General features: G+C 42.6%; 1 protein-coding gene across 1 annotated transcript in view; it reads right to left on the bottom strand.

Moving 5' to 3' along the window:
- PRKN (parkin RBR E3 ubiquitin protein ligase) overlaps positions 1 to 22,486 on the bottom strand; it is a 1,192,284-nt gene that overhangs the window by 565,538 nt on the left and 604,260 nt on the right. The gene's annotated exons all lie outside the window — the stretch shown is intronic.

Raw genomic sequence — 22,486 nt, 5'->3', positions numbered from 1 at the left:
CTGAAGATCAAGCTGCCCGCCCCTTTCTTCTGCGCCGGGATCCTCACCTTGTCCAGCTGGTCTACCATCTCACTCCTTGATCAGCCTAGTGAAGACTTCGTTCCAGGGTTTCTACCACCCAGCCATTCTACAATTTTCTAAGCAAGCCCGCGGTCTTGTTTGATCTTGGGTTCCCAGTTTATTCTAGGGTGATAGTTGGGTCCATTTTTAAGTCCCCTCCTCTCCTGGCAGATTCTTATTAATTACTCAAAAACTGCCTACAGTTTCTACTCTGTTGACTTCCTTAGTCCTTTGCCGCACTGTCCTAGATGATCAGGGGCCTTGGTGGCGTAGCAGTTATGCGTTGTACTGCAATTCCAAAGGCCTACACTTTGAAACCCTGACACAGCAGAAAAATGCTTAACCTTCTGCATCACCGGGGCTCATTCGCTGCTTGAGAGAACGACGGAGCTTTCTACTCCCATCAACAGGTACAGTCTGGCACTTCTACTCCATCGTCCAGAGGCACTGTGTTGTGTCGGCATGGACTTCATGGCAGTGAGTCGGGTTTCTCATGGTGTTACGCTATAGTGTCAGTATAGTTAAAAACAAAACTAAAACCTGCATGAGAGGAAACATTTCTAGATCCTTCTCATCTGCACATCATGCTTGTTGAAAGGCTTAATAAAAATTAGAAAGGAAAAGCGTTCAAAGTTGAAGCTAACTTCTTGAAACTCAGCAGGCATTTACGTGGTTTCTAGTGTGAGCATCGGAGAACAGAGCGCAATCTGCTGCAGGAGGGACTGGGGGGAGGGCGGGGAACAGTACAATTCGGCAACTTGGTGTGACATGTAGACCTTAAAGGCAGACAAACTGGGGTCTACCACAAACCAAGAGGAACATATTCCACTCCAGGACTTGCTCCTGGTTTCTCTATGTCAGATAATATCTACATATGTCCAATAGATTATTATGCTATTAATTATGTGTTTGCTTTCAGAACCATCCAGGGAGCAGCAAATGAGCCCTGGTGATGCAGAAGGTTAAGCATTGTTCTGCTGTGTCAGGATTCAAACCTACTGGGCACTCAGCAGCAGAAAGATGAGCTTGACTTGCTCCCTTAAAGATTCGGAGCCTCAGCTTCAGAGACTCCAGGGAGGAACTCTCCTCTGCCCCATGGGGTTGCTATGAGGCAGCGTTGCCTCGATGGCAGTGAGTTTGGCTTTTTGCTTTGAGGGAAGAGTGTGAGCTATGCCCTGGGAATGCAAGTTGAGCACCATGTCTCTGGTTTTGTTTTTTTCTCTGTCTTGAGAGACTCAAACTCTAGCAACAGCATCTGAGAACAGAGAGCCATTCTGTGAGTGTCATTTTAAGACCACTGTATTCTGCTGGTTCTGGATGAACTACACTGGTTTAAGACACTGCCGCAGACATTGAAAAACAAACCCAACCAACCAACTGCTGGCAAGCACTGGTACTATTGAGGCAAGCAACATATAACCACTACAGACATTTTATACTTATTTATGTAAAGCAACCTGTCTTACGGACTTCGGACTTATTGTCAGGAGAGAGCCATCCCTGGAGAAGGTCATCATGTTTGGTAAAGTGGAGGGACAGCAGTGCAAAAGAGGAAGCGGAAAGCCCTCAATGGGATGGATGAAGACACTGGCTGAGACAGTGGGGTTGGGGCCCGGGAGCAGGTGCGATGGTGGTGCAGGATCTTGCTATGCTTTATTTTGTTACCATAGAGTTGCTAGGGCTCAGTAGCACTTAACAACAACAATATGTAAAGCAGCCACACTGGCAGACAATTGTACACAAACACATGCTTCGAAAGGATGCATGTCAACTAATGAGATGGTAGATGAACTAGAGTAGATGAGAGTTCAGGTAGAGAGGGGTATGGTTATCCTTTTTCTCTTGGGCTTATTTTTATATTTGTCAAATTTTTCTACATTGTAGTATATATGTTTTCAGTTCCATCCTACCTCAGTGCTTAAAGCCAAACTTTGTGTCATTGATCTATATTTGTATATGCAAATTCAAGCCATAAGACAGTATCCTAATAGGACACCTGTGAATAAAACATGAAGATGACATAAAGATGTGAGCCAGGAGGGTTTACAGAATTCCCATTGAGTATGATCAGAGATAGAAAGGCTTTATTTTTAAAAAAAGGTCTGTTAGCACAGGTAAATCTGGTCCTCACGGGCTTCCCACCAAGTGGCCCAGGTTGATCCCGAGGTGTCAACAGGCACATCCCCAGTGGTTTTATTTGCAAAATAAACATCAGTGGCCCCTTAAAATAAATAGTTCCTGCTATTTGTGAAGTATGTCAGGCCAATATTGTGAAATGAATGCAGCTTGGAACCAGCAAGCATCTGTGGAGGTGGGACTGGAGCTTCTTAGACCACAGCTAGAGAAGTGTGGACTGAAAGCGCCTTCCAGAGCAGGGTCTGATCTATACAGAGCTTGGGCTGCCAGCCCCACGGATGGCAGTTCAAAACCACCAGCAACTCTTGAGGTGGGAGAAACACTGGGCTTTCTACTCCTGAACACAGTTACAGTCTCAGAAACCCAGAAGGGGTCGCTATGAGTCAGCATTGACTCCATGGCAGTGAGAGTTAGACACGTCTTTCAGGGAATCCTGATGCAAGAGGACTCCCTGGTTTGGTACACAGGGTCTCAATGACATGAATCCAAGTCCTTAGGACAAGTCTAATCCAAGAGGGCCCCTCCACCCCCGCCACCACCCACTGGAAAGACAGAGTGTCCCGTTTACATGAGTGTAGGCCCTCCAGGGAATCCTGTCCTAAAAGGACTGCCCACACAATAAGGAACAGCTTACATGAGTCTAAATTTTCCAGAAAATGACAACCCAAGAGAAGCTTCCGGTTCCATAGTGAGCACCTCATTTACACCAGACAATATGCCCCGGAATCCTAATCCAAGAAGACCCTCCCATTCAAAAATAAGTACCAATGACTAGTGCCGTTTTCACAGTAATTTAAATTCGCCAGATAGTTCTCATCCAACTGGATATTATGGATCAATAACAAGTATCTTATTCATGTCACTCTATCTCTCTCAGAATGATTTCTCCCACATTCATTGCCCCTTTTCTGTCAGATCACCAGGTGCTTTGAGAGAAAGACTATTTTCTTATACTCCTGGTATTTGGACGAGCCCGTGGTATTCTGCAGATTTAGTGAATTCTAGTTGATGACAAAGGTAAGGTAATGCTGCCTTAAATCATTTTGACAGGTGTTAAAAATGTTTTATTTCACACCTCCACACTTCATTCTTCTTCCTGAAGTGATGGAAAAATCAAGGAGTTTAAAGTACAGAATTGTATGTACTTGTCACAAAAATTGGCACACCCAGGGGTGGTCCCCTGACCTTGAACCCAGGCTGAGCTTTTGACTGACTTAGGCAAAGAGACTGAAAATAGGAGCTTCAGGCTTGGGCCTTCAAAGTTCTGCAAGCTTCTGCTTTTGCCCTCTTGGAAGTCCTTAGACATGTGTAGGGCCCCATGGAGGAAGGTGGTCCTGAGAAGCACCAATCCCCCCAGGGACACAAGATTAACAGGAAGCCTGGTTGGGCCAAAGGTTTCTCACCAGCCACTCTCACTGCTAAAACCAAACCAAACAAAGCTGAAGAGAGGACCTGATTTACTTAGTGTACTTGAACAAAAATTTAAGTTTTAGAGTAAACAGAATGGAGGGGATGCTGAATTCCAGTTATTCTCAATGTCTACTTGTTTGACAGCAATTTCATCATTGAACACACTGGCTTTGAGTCAATTCTATGGATCAGTTACTATTTGTTAAAAAAATAGACATAAAAAAGTGAAACTTGTTCCTAGAAAACTGGAGTAAAATGTAACAGAGTTTTTCCCTAAAATCTCCTTGTGTGTGCATGTGCACACGTGTGTGTGTTTGTGTGTATAATTTTGCTCAAACTCTAAACTCAAGATCTCGAGTTGATGCAAGACTATGGGACAGGTAGAACTGCCCTTGTGGGCTTCAGAAATTTAACTCTTTTTGGAGTAAAAAGCCTGTCTTTCTACGGATGGTTCCAAACGGCTGACCAGGAAGTTACCAGCCCAACATACAACCACTAAACCACCTTTGTCTTCAAAATCATTTCTCAGCATATATTTCTTTTCGAAAGTACTCAGGATGAAAAAATAGATGAACAATGACGTGAATTAAGCATTATTTTATATATCTTAAAGATTGGGAAACTACTTATCTACCCATAAGGATTTCATTGAATTGCTATAGCACATCTATCTAATGCCTAATTCTGTGCAGCCCTCTATAAGGATAGAGTAGAACTATGCGTGGTGGGTGAAGGAAGGCTGGTGGTTTGAACGCACCCAGGGAGAATGCTTCGAAGATCCGATTCTGTGAGGATGACCATCAAGGCAGCCTGTGAGGCAGGTGCACTCTGTCGCAGGCCAATCCTCCATGACCGGGGAGTAATGTGACAGCAATGGTTGGCGACATACCTACTTAGGAAGGTGTTCCCATGTCAACAAAATGAGAAATCCAGCAAAAGACAAAATGTGCATCAGGACTCTAGTTCTGAGCCTTTGTGAGCAAGCACATCTGTACAGGTGTTACACATCTGTCTGCATGTACAGGTGCAACCATACACCTAAAAAATAGGCACCCTCAGTAGTGATCATGTCTGGGGGTGGGGCGCATTGCAGGTGGCCAACATGGTGGGCAGGAGATGGAGAAGGCTGCTTTTCCACATTACACCGGATGTTTGCTTTCTGTGCCATGCGTAGTTTTTATTGAGAAGGAGAGGCATGAAAAGTTTCAAAGCCTTTTAGAGCAGCGATACCAAGGGCTGTGCCTTTCCCCAGGAGTTGTAATGTACAGTGGGTTACGTGTTGTACTTCCAATGACACGGTAAGCAACACAAACCCTCCAGCCTTTCCATGAGGAAAACATGAGGCTGTTTGCTCCTAGAACGGTTTATAATCTTGAAGATCCATACAATAGCACTTATTGTGTTCCCTACAGTCTCTACAATTTGAAATCAGTAGAGGGTGTGGTTAGGTTCCAGGGTTGTCTTTCTCAGAGACTCACAATGAGGTAGCGTTGTTCCAGTTACACTCGATTGTGGCATTCCTATCTCCACTCTGATGCTTCTAGAAGTTCTTGGAATGCTTCGTCATGGTTTCATCACATGTTTCCACAACCTTTGTCAAGTCCCCTGTAGTTGGAGGCGAGTTTGATAACGACCCAACTCCTCTCAGCTCTCAGGAGCGAACAAGACTTCACGCGTGATAACGTGACGTGGCAGCGAAAGAAAGGGAGATTCTCAGGGAGGTGGATGGACACAGTGGCTTCACCAGTGTGCTCAGGCACAGGAATAATTGTGGGATAGGCCAGGACTGAGAAGGGTTTCCTTTTTCATACAGATGGTTTTTATCAGTCAGAGCCAATTCACAGGGAGGCAACAACAACTTAGAACTTGAAAGATTTAGGATACAAAATCATTGATAAGGGCCAGCTATCATCTGAATTTTGCTGTCATTATTTTTAGTCTACAAGTGGCCTGTGATGAACTATTTTGTCCCTCTTCTCTACTACTTCCTCTTCTTTTTTTACTTCCTTTAACTAATTTGCGGGGTGGGAGGGAGGTGTTATTAATTTCTCTTTCTGATTGGCTGTTTTCATCATCGTTCTTAGCTGAATCACAATGATTGCTAGACCACAGACTAGGCGTTTCCTTATTCAAAAAATTTCCCTTTACATTCAAGTTTGTACAAACATATTTTTGATTCTCCCTATTCAAGAATTTCTGCCACATTTTAAAAGAACTTGGGTAGTTTAAGATTTGGGTCAATGATGAGATTTCATTTGATAGTTTCTTAGTCTCCTGTTGTGAAAATAGGATTGGTTCTGGAACTGGTAGAATTCCTAAGGTTGGCAAAGCTAAGAATCTCTATGGTGAAGGGGACAAATCTTTGGGACTTCTGGATTTAGAAGTTCCTTATGAAAAAACCAAAGGATTCACACACATTTTTAGAACATTTAGGTGAACAATAACATACTACTACGATGGCCACAAATATTAAGCAATAGTCACAGTCTAAATACAGTCAAACTCATTCTGATTGTAAAAATTTAGTTTTCAATTTGCCTCCCGCTTCACAGAAGTAATGTAGCAGGTGATTTATTTCCACATTCAGACTGCTGTTAACTGTGAGGGGAGATGGAGAGCTGGGTGCTGGGCTTGCCTATTATGTCACACTCTGCAGGAAAGGGAATAAAATTACAGCACAGAATGACCTATCAAATTTCCTTGACAGGCGTTAATTCACTTTGAGCTAGCCTTCACCATAATTTCATTGGTGGCGAGGACATACATATTTATAAGTGTGGAAGCAGGCTACTGTTGTTCTGTTTGTAATTTACAGCAACAAAGAATTCATTTAGACTTCCATATTGGAAGTCCCAAGGTGACTCTGTAGTGGATAGCAGCCCCCTGCTATGTAGGATTCCAAACATAATAAAGAATAAAGCAAAACAACGCTACAGTGCGACCTGGGCTCACGGGTAATCAGGCCTCATATTTACAAGGGGAAGAATGGTGCCGGGCAAATCAGTTGCATCCCTACAATTTCCTGATGGAAACTCTTGGGGCCCCAGGAAACGTCTGCCTGAAAAGAGCTGATTAATTTGTGGGGCTCACACAATGTTACAGAGTTCTTGTTTTAATAGTAATCAACACTAAGTCGTTATTCATGGAAAAGTTGCAGGGGAGATCCTGCTCAGAGCCTTTGGGAAAGACAGACTTTTGGATCTTTTGCCCTGGATAAGCAACAAATATACGAAACAAGACAAAGATTCAAGAGGGAGAATAATAAGGATTTTCATACCTGACTTAACCTTGGACTCTCATGTGACAGCACACATATTAATTTTGGACAGGTACCTCTGGTTACATGACTTGGGGCATTATTTTCATTGCCCATAAAAAGCCTAACGGGCTTGATGAAGTGAGTTCTTTTAGGGCTAAGAACAGAGAGCCAAACTCCTACAGCAAGCATCCTAGTGCCTCCTAATAAAATAACGATGATTGAACAATAACAGTAACTCTCAGTAGATACTTGACTGCACAAGACAGAGGAGATGAATGGTTGATACGCAAATGGTAAACATGCTTGACAAAAGTAGTAATTAGGGAAAAGCAGATTAAAAACACAACAAGAAATCACTACACACCCAACAGAATGGTTGTACTGAAAAGACTGGCAATAGGAAGGCTAGAAAAGAATGTGAGAAATTTAGACTTCTCCACCCTTTGCTGGTGAGGAAACAAACTTTGACAGCCACACTGGAAATCAGCCTGCAATATGCAAGTGACACAGCCTTGCTTGCTGAAAGCAAGGAGGATTTGAAGTACCTGCTGACAAAAATCAAAGCTTGCAAACATCAGTATGGATTTCAACTCAAGTAAACAAAAACAAATGAAAGAATAAACAACATCATGAAAAATGGAGAAAAGTTGACATTTTCAAGGATTTAATTTTTCTTGCATCTACAATCAATATTCATAGAAGCAGCAGCCAAGAAATCAAGTCATGCGTTGCATTGGGCAAAGCTGCTACACAAGACCTCTTTAGCGCGGATGTCATTAAGATACCAAAGTGCATCTGGCCCAAGTCACAGTAGCTCAATTGCCTCAGAAACATGTGAAATGTGGTCAATGAATAAAGAAGATTGAAAAACAATTAATACATTTGAATTACGGTGTTAGTGAATGATACTGAAAATACTGATGTATTTACCCTAGAGAAATTACCGTATGTACTCGAGTATCAGCCGACCCAAATATAAGTCAAGGCACCTAATTTTACCACAAAACACTAGGAAACTTATTGACTCAGGTATAAGCCTACAGTGGGAAATTTAGCAACTACTGGCAAATTTCAAAACAAAAATAGATAACAATAAATTTACATTAATTGAGGCATCAGTAGGTTAAACGTTCTCAAATAATTATTTCAAAGAAAAACAGTAAACTAGCTCTGTAAGTGATAAAGAGAGTCAACAAAAACAATATGGTGTCAACAATATGCATGCTATATTCCTGTATGCGCTCCATTACTACACGTGCTGCCTTACCGCAAGTACACAATGCAGCTTGTACAGTTGGAGGCCTGACACAGGCTGGTGATACTCTAGAACGTGATGACAGGGCTGTTTGCATAGAGCAGCCTGTGTTAGGGCTCACACGATCCACGCTGGGCTGTGCGTACGCTGTGTTACGGCATGTGTTGCGTGGCTGCATATGTATGGGAAGCGCTAACGCAGCACATGCCGTAGCAGTGCATTCCCAATGCAGCGTGTAGATTATGGGCCCTCACACAGGCTGCTCCATGCAAGCATAGTCAACACTGGGTCCAGACAGGGTTAATAAGAAAATAAAAAATGAAATACAGTAAAGTACTGTAAATGAACATAATGTGTATCCAAGACCAGAGATAAACCTGTATTTGTATTCAGCAATGCTTGGTTGGAGCAAGGGGGCATGACCAAGCACGGGTAAGAGTGTAAACGCTATGTCATTGGTCCCAGCACTGGGGAAGGGCAGGAGAAGAGGAGCGGCCTCATTTGACGTTCATTTGCCAAGGATGCGGTGCGCCCCAGGTACTAACACACAGAAGCGGCCAGGTTCTGGCCCAGTACAACACGCACAACACAGAGGCTGCCAGCGTGCAGAAGAAAAGAGGATCGGTGATATCAGCAGTCACCGGACACCCACAGAGGCTGCAGCTGCCCGCAGATGAGTGGGAGAGGGCAGAGAACACCGGCACTGCACCTGCGAACAGGTAAGTGGGACCCTCACTTGAGTATCAGCCACGGGGGGGCTTTTTCAGCATAAAATATGTGCTGAAAAACTCAGCTTATACATGAATACATATAGTAAGCATATGTCCACACACAAAAAATCCAAAGACACATGAAACAAGACTTAGCAGTCCCTAAATAGAAACAGCACAAATGTCTACCAATGGAAAAAGGTATAAAAATATTGGTAAATCAATAGACAGAAATTTTGTTCAATGATAAGTACTTATACATTCAACAACTGAGAATTTTTTTAAAAAGCAAATCTGAAGAAACTAAGGCAGACAAAAGCATAACTCTAGCAATAAAGTGAATCAGCAGATACCTGGGGACGGCAGTCAAAATATCGATGCTTTTACACGTGCACGAGAAAATTCTTTAGCATAATGGAAGTGTTCTAAAATAGGGCAGAGGAGAGAATTGTAAAATTTTGTTGATTTATTAGATCTCGAACAGAATTCTTCCGACGTGAGATTGGCATGTTGTATTATATTATAATATTACTGGGTGCCTTCCTCAGCAGCAGAAGACCTCTTTAAAGTGTTGCAAAGCAAGGATGTCACTTTGAAGCTAAGGTGCACTTGACCTAAGCCATGAAATTTTGAATTGCCTCACGTGCATGTGAAAGTTGGACGTTGCGTAAGGAAAACCCAAGAAGAATTGATGCGCTTGAATGGTGGTACTGGCAAAGAATATTGAAAGTCTCCTACACTTCCAAAACTACACAAAGAAAATGTGTTTTGAAATAAGTACAGCCTAGGTCCACATGGAAGAAGCTCTGCAGTCTGTGTAATGCAGGGATTGCAAATAATACAATCGAATGCAAAGGAGGGAATAGTATTGGAGCTTAAATGATGAACACCAGGTTTGAAAAAGCCTGTGGAGGACAGTGGAAGCCCGAATCCGTTTCCAGGGTGCATGCATCGATTAAGCCTCCTGTGAATTCCCCGAGCCACGGTCAGGCAGAGAGCATTGTAAAGATTATAGTGGATATAGACAGGTTAAAATGTAGTATCTTCTTTGATCTCAATTTTGGCCCCTTTAAAGCTGTTTCAGTGTTTTAAAAAGTGAAGAGGGAACACACTTGCATTTACCCTCCTCTGAACCCCCTCTGACCATGGACCATGGATGCCGATTGGCTTGCTATCATGCAGAGTGTAACGGGAAGCTGATGATGGCCAATGCGGCTAGGTTAAAATTTTAACACCCAGTCATTCGATCTTCCATTTGGCCCATTTAAAAAGTGTTCTGGTTTCAAATGTTTTCTCTTTTCATTTTGATTGAGATTTCTCTCTCTCTCTCTCTCTCTCTCTCTCTCTCTCTCTCTCTCTCTCTCTCTCTCTCTCTCTCTCTCTCTCTCTTTTAATTGTTTCTTTGTTTTAGTTTGCTTTTCAGCATCTGAAATCCAGAATGGGTGAATCTCTAGAGACTGAAACTAAATTAGTACTAGTTTCTTGTCGATATGGCAGGGGAGAGGGACCCTGGTGATTTAGTGATTTGAGTTGGGCTGTGATCCACATGGTCAGCAGTTTGAAACCACCAGCAGCTCCTTGGGAGACAGACTGGGCTTTCTACTCCTGTCAACCGTTACAGGGGGTTGCCGTGAGTCTGCATTGACTCAGTGGAGAGCGTCTGGTTATTTTGTTGGTATGACAAGGCAGGTTGGGGGGAAGTTGGGAGCTGATAACAACGAGTATAAGAAAGAAGAAAATGGTTGAGATTGATTGTGGTAATGATTGTACAATTCTTCTTGCTACAATTGAACTGTTTAAGTGTATGATATGTTAATGAAGTGCCAATGAACTTTTTTTTTTCTTTTTTAAAGAAGCAAGGATGGTGAGATTTATTCTCCAGTACTTTAGATACATTGCCAGGAGAGACCGGTCCCTGGAAAAGGACATTATCATAGGTTAAAGTAGAGGAGAAGGAGAAAAGAGGAAGTCTCTCCAGGAGATGGAGGCACAGGAGCTGCAACAATGAGTTCAAACAGCAACAATTGTAAGGAGGGCATGGGACTGGGAAATGTTGGCTTCTGTTGTACATATAGTTGCTATCATTGAGAACCAACTGGATCACACCTAATAACAACAGGTGCCCTCCAATTGGTTCTGAGCCATAGCAACTCTGTATGCAACAGAATGCAACTCTGCCCAATCCTGTGCCATCCTCACATTGTGCTAACTTTGAACCCATTGGTGTACCTACCCACGGTGTCAATCCTTTTCAGCAGGGCTGTGTATGTATGTATGTATCTATCCATCTATCATCTATCCAGACCCTCTACTGTTCAAGCATGATACCTCTCTCCAAGAAGTAGGTCAAAGGACCTCAGCAAAGTCTTGCCATACTTGCCTCTAAGGAACATATTGACTATACTTCTTCCAAGACAGATAAGGTGGATCCTTCCAATAGTTTAAGACACTTTCAATTTTTTCACCAGCACCACAATACAAATTAATTCATTTTTGGAATTCCTTATGTAATTTAAACTTTTACATGCATATGAAGTAATGGAAAAGACTATGGCTTGGCTCAGGTGCGCTTTAGTCTTCAAAGTGACATCCTTGCTTTCAAATTTGCACCTTTAAAGATATCTTGTTCAGCAGATAAACCCAGTACAATGAATCCTTTGGTCTCTTTGACTGCTGTTTCCATGACTATTGATTGTGGATCTAAGTAAGATGAAATTCTTGAGAGCTTTGATCTTTATTCCATTTATCCAACTGTGAGAATTTTGGTTTGCTTTACATTGAACTATAATTCATACTGACTCCTTAAAGGCAGAAAAATAATTACACGCGCATCTCTGTATATTCATATAGGTATGCATGGTATGTATGCATAAACACATGTTATGTATGTATAAGCTTTAGAATAGCATTTTGTATTCTACTAAGGGGTCCTGAGAGATGTGCTGTTACATTCAGAAAGGAGGTAAGTCAAGGCAAGATTGTGTTTCCCCACTACACATTCTCACAGTCGGAAACAAGTTAGTTAGGAGTTAGTCTTACAGTTTTCATTGCAACTGTTTGGTTGTAATGATTAGATTAACACCTATCCCCTCATTTGACTTGCCCTCTAAGATGTGAGGGAATTTGTCTGGATTTGTTCATCTCTCTGGCCCCATCCCATGCCAGAACTCTCTAAAGAATGACCAAACTTGTCAGAGAGACTATTTAAGGTTTCTGGAAACTATATATATGTATGTAATTATACATCTACAGACATATATTATTCATATACACATATGTGCCTTGAAATTAACAATTGCCTGATTTTTATGTACAATGAACAAACCATACAATTCAATGGCTCAATCTTATCAAAAGGGTTGTGTGGTCATCATCACAATCGATTTTTGTGCCTTTTTTTCCTCCTTTCACAGATTATTGATCCTGATTCCTGTTTTCCACCTTCCTCTACCTCCATGACCCCAGGTACTCAGCAATCCTGTTATAACCTTTGTATATCCATTAATTCTAGTTTCCCCATACAGATAACTGTACAGGACTAAGGCATATACCAAGCAAAGATGCATCAACAATAGCCATTCAAAACCAATAGAGACCTCAATCTAAGAGAAAGCAGGGGCTATTAAAAGTTTGGAGTAAATTCATAATCAATTTATATGGAGACCATATTACAAAATATTATATTCCAAACCCAGTTTGGTAGCTCAAATCCCCTCTACAATTTTCCACTAGAGCGTAGCCTCAGCTCAGGAGGCCTGGTAGCAAGTCACGTTGTTGCATGTAAGGAGCACGCATGGGACAGGAATCCAAGCTCCTTTCCTGTGAGAAATGTGAGAATTCTACCACTGCCCCCCCTTGCCCTCTAATTTCTGATCCGAAGACTACACAATCTTCTGTGCCATAGGTCTGTCTCCCTTAAAGCTACAGTCCAAGAAGCAAATGAAATACATTGATTTTAAATGAAAATATAGGAGGCTCCTTTTAAATTCACGCAATGGAATATACTGTCTTTCCACATCAGACATTCAAATATGCTCTGAAGTGCTACAAAAAGTGGAAAATGCTGTAAACCCTGAGAGCCTGCCAGAGGAACAAAATAAATCAATCCTTTCAAAATAGTCCCTCTCATTACTGCTTATTGTTCCAAAAAGACAATAATTCACATTTTGATGTGTAAGGCCATGATATATGAGAACATCTAATCCCCCAAAGCCCACCTCTCTTACCATGATTGACAGATGGAAAATAAGAGCTTAGGTTATTCTGTGGGAAGATAAATATGTATAATCTAATGTATATGTATGTGCATAGATAGAAATATATAAAGGCAGAGCACTGATGTCAATGTCGGTTAAGCATTGCATTGTTGACCTCAAGGTCAACAGTTCAAACACACCAGTGACTCCTGGAGAGAAAATGAGGTTATCTGTTCTCATAAGCCCTACTCTAATCAATGACTGCGGGCTTCATATAAGTTTATACACATTTGTTATGTAAAGAGAAGCAGGCATGCACACACACACATGTACACACACACAGTGCATACAGATAGTCCCTAAGTTAGGATAGAGTTTCACCCTGAAGACTCCCCCATAAATTAGTTTTGATATAATGCCAACACTTTTTTCCTATTTTTCCTTTTAGTTTTCATTGCTATTCAGATTTATTATCAATATCTCCATAAATCTGATGTTTGAATATCTGCAAGTGCTCATCTAAGAATGATGTTATCAACCAAACGAGGTGCTGCAACATTGTATACAAGGCATAATTCCAAAGATAAAATGTAGAAATAACAATCTGTAGAAGAGAAAAACGCCACAGGTGATCTCTAAATGCCATTTGGAGCAATTAGAATCCATCTGAGTGGTAATTCTTTACTAATTTTTAAATAACTTCTTATTAGCCAATATCTGAACAGACTTCTCTGTCATACTTGCTATTTTAGGAGAAATAAGTTGATCCTTGAGCCTAGTATGTGCACATGGGCTCTTCTTATCCACTTAAAAGAGGAGCGTCACGAGCCCGCATGTCTATGAGGCAGCCACAGTCACACCATCGGGCTACCCCGATCATGTCTGATAAACAAGAAAACTGTCCCAATTATATCTGTTACCACTATCACTACAAATGCGGATGCACAGGAAAGTTCAACACCAATTACTAAAAATCATCCAGAATTTACAAAAAGACAAGTTATTTTAAGGGGTAAATTAGACTGCACTTGTAATCACAAAAGACGAAATGAGCAATTAATGCTAATAACAAGAAAACATGACAGTAGAGGCAACGTTCATTGCCAAAATTGGACTAGAGAATAATCCACCTATCAGCCCATCTGTCATACTGTGGTGGCTTTCGAATTTCTGTGATGCTGGAACCTATGTCGCTGGAATCTCAAATCCCTGTGGGGTCATCCATCGAAAGCAGTTTTAGATAGAGCTTCCAGACTAAGAACAGACAGTGAAGAAGGCATGCACTGCTCCCTTCTGAATAATGAGGCATTGAAACCCAAATGGGCAGCATAGAAATACTGTCTGAGATCATGCCAGAGGAGGGACGCCTCAAGCTTGCAATTCAAACCATGGCTGATGTCGAGCTGACGGCAAGGACATAGAAGAGGTGGGAGGCGTCCAGCTCAAATCTTCCTTTGACGACAGGGCAAGACCAGAATCGGAAGCACCAGGGGAAAACATCCATTAAAAATTAATTGTACAATTTACAAAGTGAAACCTGAAATATTCGAGCTCATCAACAATGAAATGGAATGTGCAAATAGCATTATCCTAGGCATGAGGGAGCTGAAATAAACTGTTCTGGGCCCCTCAGAGTCAGGAAATCCTTTGACTTCCTACACTGGGAATGGACATTCCAAGAGGAATGATGTAGTGTTCAGAGCCAAAAAGATTATTCCTAGATCTATCCTGATGTACAATGCTATCTGTGATATAATATCTACACATCTACAAGGAAGACCATTAACACAAATATTATTCAAATTTATTCACCAACCACTAAAGCTAGAGATGAAGAAACTGAAGAATTCTACCAACTTCTTCAGTCTGAAATTAATCAGACACACAAAGATGTACTGATGGTTATTGATTACTGGAATGTGAAAATTAGAAACAAAGAGGAATGAAGAGTAGTTGGAAAGTAAGGTAATAAAATGAAACTGTAGATGGCATGAAGGGGTGCAATCTAGCCTGTCAATCTGGCAGCAGCTTGATGACCTCATTTGGAGGCGTCATGGAGATAAATAGCTCACTGGATGCCAGACAGACTCATACTCTCTGCTTCGTCTTCCTGTTGACAAGACACATGGAGTTAGACACTAGAGCCCAGGAACTGAAGGAGCCACTTGGAAACCCCTGTCAGCGCTGAGATGCTTCCACGGCTGCCAGATCCACAAGATTCTCCCCTTACTGGCCTTTGATCTTCCTGCATTTGGTGTCGCATTTGTTGTGTGAATCTAAAGAGGAATTTTCTGACTGTTATTGGACATATGGGCTAATATTGGACTTATGGATTTGATCTGGACTGGGCTGGGATGTTTTCTTAATACACAATTCCTCTTTTATATACAGCTCTTTCTTATACACATAGGAGTGTCTCTGGATTTGTTTCTCTAGTCAACCCAGACTAACACAGCAAAGAATAACTGGGTAGACCAAGCAGAATTGATGTATTTGAACTCTGGGGTTGACAAGAATATTGAGAGTATCAAGGACTGCCAGAAGAACGAACTTACCTGAAGTACAACCAGAATGCTCCTTGGAGGCAAAGATGGTGACACTTTGTGTCATGCACCTTGGATATGTTACTAGCAGAGGCCAGGCCAGTGCCTGGAGAAGGACATCACGCTTGCTAAAGTGCGAGGGGTAGTGAAAACGCACAGGTCTTCACCAAGATAGACTTACACAGCGGCTGCGACAATGGACTGAAAAATAACAATGAGGAGGAGGACACGGGGCCTGGCAGCGTTTCGTTCTGTTGCACGTAGGGCCGCTCGAGGGCACTTGTAAGGACAACAGACACCAGCCAACGATGCAAGATTTCAATCATGTCTATGCGTTCAGTTCAGTGACATGGGCCTGCTCTCCAAGTTGTGTTTCTGTGCTTGCTGGCTTTCTGCACAGGATTTCGCCATCCTGACCTTAAACTCAGCTGCTCACTGCCCCTAAGCTTTTCGGGAGTCGCCATGGTTGATTTAATCTCACAGAGGTGATTCTTTAGGTGGCCAGGGTGCTCAAGTTCAAGGTGATTTACCGAGGAAGGCGACTCTGCCTGGCTGAAGGAAGGCTTGAGGGGATGGTCTTGCCTTCATGCTTAAAGACGATCTCAGTAACAGCTTCCTTACGAGCTGGTCTGCTCATCCTTCAGGCTTCCCATTCCATCTTCATTTCTTCCTTTTACCAGTAAGATGATGCCTCTCCCACGACTCTCTGCATGTAACCACATAGAGATGGCATCCGACTGTGTACTTTATAAACAGTGATGATTCTACAGCCAACTTAAATTTTCTTTAATCAATGTTTTAGCCAACTGCCTTTGAGTGAACTCTGAGCTATAGTGACCTGAGAGAGCAGAGAGGAGCTATCCCACAGGGAGTCCAGTAAATATTTACACACAGCCTTGTCTTTCTCCCAAGGAACATAATTAAAATCTCAGATGTTCGTTTGGTGGCCTTCTTCTAAAGTGCAAAGGTTATTATTTGTTAGATGATAAATCTAATGGAGGATGAGATAGTTAATTCAATTTTCTGTGAAAATGAGTAACTTCATTTTGCATTGAAATAAATAGCATGTTTTATAAGTTTATTTTCATTTTGGATGGATCAAGGGCAATTTCTGCAGATTGTGGAGCTTTGTGTCCATTGTTGGGGAAATTAATGATTTTTCTAAATGCCTGCTACTCTCACATTTAAAATTATTCATTAGTTCTTATCCAGAGGACACACTGAGTCTCTTCTGACTCACAGCCACCCTTTGCACTACAGAATGAAATACTACCTGGTCCTGCACCATCGCATGACCATGGCTGTGCTTTAATCCGCTGTTCAATATTTAGGGGCAGTTAATCCTAAGTAAATTGGTTTTAGAATACGTATTATTTTCAAATAAAATGTAACTTGATAAGTAAACATATAATGGATAAGAATTTCTATAGACAACAGCTCTGACCCATATATTCTTAGATGTATGTATGGAAGACCCTCAGGAGAGATGGCTACAACAATAGGTTCAAGTATCACAACGATCGCGAGCCTAGTCGAGGACCTGGCAAAGCTTCATGTCGTTGTACCTGGGCTTGCTCTGCGTCACACCTAACAACAGCAACACGGATGTTCGTGTCCTGAGAAAGCAGGGCATTGTGGGATTGGTAGCAAGGGGACAGTTCTTCAACTACAGGTGGAAATGTGCATGGGGAGGAGGGGAGACAGCTAAAAAGAGAAATCTGGCTGCAAGGATGGGCTCAAACCTGGCAAGGATGCTGAGGTTGCCACAGGACTAGGCAGGGTTTCCTTCTCTTGTGCATAGGGTCTCTGTACGTTAGAATTGACTTGATGGCTCCTAGCAACAGCACACACATATATTTATCCATCGGTAGCCAATAGATAGATGATAGATAGATAGAGAGATAGATAGATAGATATCAAAACCAGAAAACCTCAAACTCACACTCATCGACTCCATTCTGACTTATAGGGAGAATATAGGGTAGAGTAGAATTGCCTCTGTGCATTTCCAAAATTGTAAATCTCACCAGTAGGAAAAAAAAACTCATGATTCTCCTGCAAAGCAGCTGGTAGATTCTAATTGCTGACCTTGCAGTTAGCAGCCCAATGCAAAATTCACTACACTACCTGCCTGCATATGTATTTATGTATGTGTGAGGGGGTACCCCCAATGGAATTTTTCCCCAAAGCTATGTGTGTATTTATTTATTTACAAAACAACCTTATCACCTTCAAAGTAACTGCAAATCACTGTCCTTTCATGTCCCTCTGCATTCATGGAAACAGAAAGAAGTCACATGGAGTGAGTTCAGGTGAGTCAGGTACATGGGGCAAGAGAGGCATGCTGGGCTTTGCCCTAACCTGGTGCACTGAGATGGCTGCATGAGCAGGTGCACTGTCACGGTGATAAAAAACAGTCCCCTGTCTGCCACAAATCAGGCCTTATTTGGGGCACACTGTTCAGCAATATTTTCAGAACCTTGAAATGGAAAGCTTGATTAACAGCCTGATTTGGTGGAATGAACTCCAAGTGCACTATTCCGCTCACATCAAAAAATAAAAACAAATAAGCACTGGGGGTTTGGGGGAGCCCCTGTGTATGTGTTTAGGCACATGTACACATAAGTACAGTGATACATCAGTTTCAAACTCAATTCATTACAAAGTCATGTTCCAGCACTGAAAAGTCCAAGAACTGAGCATGGTTTCCCTCAAGAAATAATGGAAAACCAAATAATTAGTTCTGAAGCCCCAAATGTATACTTATAAATTCATTTTTCCAGGGAGCTAGCACAAAGTTACCAGTCATAGGTTGTGGAAATACCACCTCAAAACACAATAAAGACAATTATGTAAAATGAGGCTACTTTATGTAAATAAAGTACAAGCACAAAAGCAGCAATGACGAATGTTTTCACTCACTCGCTGCACACACACTGGATGGCATCTGGGGGAGAGTGGTGCTGAGACTGAAGCATCGGCCCTTTAGCACGTCCGATTAGCAGTTCCACTCTTGCGCAAAGTAATGATCACCTTTGCCATCTGAGCAGTGGAAAGTTCGAGCTTGGAGCCTTCAGACAACTGAAGGTTCACTGTAGGTATATTTGACATATATATGTGGAGCTTCAAAAATTTTAAGGAAAGTAGAATTAAAAGAGAATGGATATTTTTCCTCAAAATTCTTGAAGTCCCTTCTTACATATAGTTATAAGCTGTTGATGGCTGAGCTGGTATTATCAAGGAGGTGATAGTACAAGCCCCCATGTGATGGAGACTGTAACCCAGGAGAAGGGGTCATGAGAAAATAAGTAGGTTTATGACTCTCGGGGAAGGAGCTGGCCTTTGTGGCTCTCTTCTCCTTTTCCTCACACCTGTTCAGCCTGCCTGCCCATCTGAGCATCTCCTCATAGCTCGGCACTGTGGTGGGGCCACGTGTGTGACGGCATTTGCCTCTGTTGACTTCACCTCTAGCAGACCGCCCGGTGTCTTGTGTGGAGGCTGTTTACACTCTAGCTGAGTTCTTCACAAGGTAAGGATAGAAAACACGCTGGATTTCTCAGATTGCAAGGGAAATGGAACACATATTATCACACTTTCCTCCGCTTCCCCCAGCCATGTTAGTGGATTCTATATTTTGATAGAATTTCACAGTGCTGTCCCTGAGACTCTGCAAGGTGAGACATCAACTGTCTCATTTGTGTGTGTGTGTGTGTGTGTGTGTGTGTGTGTGTGTGTGTGTGTGTGCCAAAGACAACCTGGAGGACACCTTCACTCCCAGAGCCTTCATGGCAGCCTGCCCTCCTTCTAGGTCTGGCGCTGCCTCAGATAAACAGGCAATGACAGCTGTTCTCTGGGTAGCTTCAGGTCTTGTGTTCTTTCTTGTTCCATCTCCTCCTTGAAGCCATGGTGTTGATCAGAACCCAGTCCCTGGCTCCTTCCTGAGTGCTTTTCACATTCCTCAGCTGTCATGAGGGGCACCAGCCACTGCAATGTGCCCTCCAGGATCCAGCCTGTCAGAATCTCTCTCCTGCTGGGGAAAGGGGTGGGGCTGCTCTCAAGGGGAGCAAGGAGCTCTCTAACTCAAAGGGGAAGCACCTGTCCTGGATCCCTGCTTGATGAAGGGATGCGTTCTCCAACTTATGCCACACAGTCATTTTCTGACAGCAAGGAAGCCTGTGTTATGAAAACAAAACAAAAAATACCTCTTTGTTTCAGCCTGGCAGTGACTTTGAAGGGTTCACTTTTTCCAGGTGAAAGTGCTCCTTAATGCTGTGAAGCACACAGAGTACAGGCTAGGCTGCATTTACAAACGCCCCAGGAGAGGGGCTATTTGCATATTTGTCTGTAGGGGAGAGGAGGAGAGGGGAGAGGCAAGGCTGGGTGTTGACCTTTTGTCCCTGTGTTATATGTGACGAAGATTAAATTTGTCTGTAGTGTCGATGTAATCCATTTAGAGCTGAGAGCCGCACAGTGGAAAGAATCAAGATTGACTTCCATGCATGATGAATGTAATTTCTTGATTTTTCTACACTGGCTGCCTATCACACAGCTCCTGGAGCGCTGGCCTCAGCTGCTGGCCAAGGAAGGTTGGCAGGTGAAATTCTCCCAGCTGCTCTTGAAGAGAAAGACCTGGAAATCAAGCAAACCCCGGGGACACTTCCATTTTGTCACAAGGGGGCTCCCTGTGTGAGTCAGAACCATACCGGATAACTACAATAACAGTATCACAACACCTAGATACACACAAAACGTCACTTAGTGGAGACCCAGTCAAGAGATATCTCCAGAACAAGGAGCTGATATAATGGGCATCTTATGATTTGCATTACACTTTTGCTTTTATTCATTTAATGTTTTCCTAGCAAGGTGGGGGGGCATGGAGAAATATTTGTCACCATCAAAACCTTAGTAGTGCCTCAGATCCAGCACCATTGGTCGGGCTTGAGTGAGTCCAAGATCCCAGACTCGGAATAAAAGGAAAATCCAAAATCCAAAATAAAACAACTCCAAACGCCCTGCTATCCTTTACCTGCTCTTAGACTCCAACAACAGAGAGGCGAATTTCACATCGGGGGTTCTCGTTGGAGAAGTATTAGTAGAATCCAGGTTCAAAGACAAGCTCGCGCACCCGAGAAAGCTAGGTTCAGACAATTAATTGCAAAGATGAATGAAGTGAGAGATGTTGTGTCTGCCCACACGCTCATTGCTAGGAAAGAACATACCTTCAAATGCACATAAGTGACCAGAGAGAGCAAAGTTCACAGGGATGTTATCTTTATGGGCACCATACATAATGCCAGAACATGGGCAAAACTGAAGGGACCCACGATGCAGCGGGTGAAGTAGGAACATGACGAGTGCTCACTTCACCTGGGCGGTTTGAGATAGTCAAGGTGTGGGTCAACTTGGCTGGGCCAGGATTCTGAATGGTTTGACACTGAAGTTGTAGTCACCACTCCCCTATCCCCCATGTGATGAGACCTGATAGTCTGCAGTCACTGCCATGATGAAATGTGTGGCAGTCACCCCATCAATTCAAGGTAAGTCTTCTCAGGGCTGTGGCCTGTTTCCAGTGAATGAGTACCCTTGGGAAAAGCCTGCTTACGTTCTACTGATTCTTGATCCTGTATCCGGTTCTTCACGGGGCAGCTGGTTCTTTAGACTTGAGTCACCAGCCTGTCACCTCACAAACTTGAGGCCCTTTGCTGATCGATCCAGAGTTAATTGTGGAAACCCACAGGGGGCACTTCTACCCTGTCCTTCGAGGATCATCATGAGTTGGAAATGACTCAATGGCAGCATGTTTGGTTTTTGTTTTTGGTGTTTCTTCAATTTCATAGAAATTAACATCCATCAACAGTCTGGCGCATGGTCTTATCTTCCCTCCCTCGTCCTTTGTCCCCCTGCACCCACCTATCTTTGGCAAATGCCAAAGTCTTTCCTTTTTGGTATGAAATTCTTTACCTTAGTATTTTGTCCAGCCCACCTCCCACCCTCTCCCTACAACATTGCTCTCATGTAGTATTTCCCCTGCTGTAATTGGGTAATTTCACTCAGCACAATGTTCTTCAGGTCCATCTACGGGATGTTTCAGGATTTCCATATATATAACTTATCTTCACATATGTCAATTATTATTTAGCTTGAATTGCATGTTTTTAATTTACTAGTAAATTACAATAAACCCCTATGGCTCTCTAGTTGACTCCCCTATCACTTTAAGCCAAATCCAACCAGTAAAAAGTAGTTACCAGACGGCTAATTAAAGGTTTATCAAAATGTCTTCTTTGAAGGAGTGAAATCATCTCTGATGCGATTTTCTTGGCTCCATGGGCCTGTCTCTGTGCAGTGCCCCCAAGCAGATACATTTTAAAACACGCGCTGGGAATAGATTGTTGGCGCTCTTCCCAAACCTTTAATAACCCTAACTGCCATGTGAAATAAGGGAGCTCGGTGGCACAGAGAGTTAGGTGCTCACTCCCTACAGGAGAGTTGGTGGTTTTGACCAACCTAGCAAGTCCATGGGAGAAAGGTCTGCTGTCTTGGTGCCTGTAAACACTTCAGGCAAGAAACATCCATGAGAAGCTCTACTCACAGTGAGTAGGATTGGATTCTTTCAGCTATAACAAACATACATCGGACAACAATAAGCCCCTTATGTTGAACCCAATACTTTCTACGATTTGACATTGACTCGTCTTTTTTCCCTTTTATTGCCAACTTCTCTCCTGCACAAACTAAGATTCAGCCAGACCACAGTACACGACACTCCATAAATGCTTGCTATTTCCTTCTCTTTGCTCCATCTTCACCATGCCTTCTTTTCCCCACACCCACCAGCTAAAGTCCTACCCATGCTTCAGAGTCCAGTTCAAGTTTATCATGTCATATGAAACTTGGAGAAAGGGCTCCCCTCG

This window comes from Tenrec ecaudatus, chromosome 7, assembly GCF_050624435.1.
Source record: "Tenrec ecaudatus isolate mTenEca1 chromosome 7, mTenEca1.hap1, whole genome shotgun sequence".
Lineage (NCBI taxonomy): Eukaryota > Metazoa > Chordata > Mammalia > Afrosoricida > Tenrecidae > Tenrec > Tenrec ecaudatus.
The sequence above is the reverse complement of the archived record's forward strand: the minus strand, read 5'-3'. Positions and strand labels throughout refer to the sequence as shown.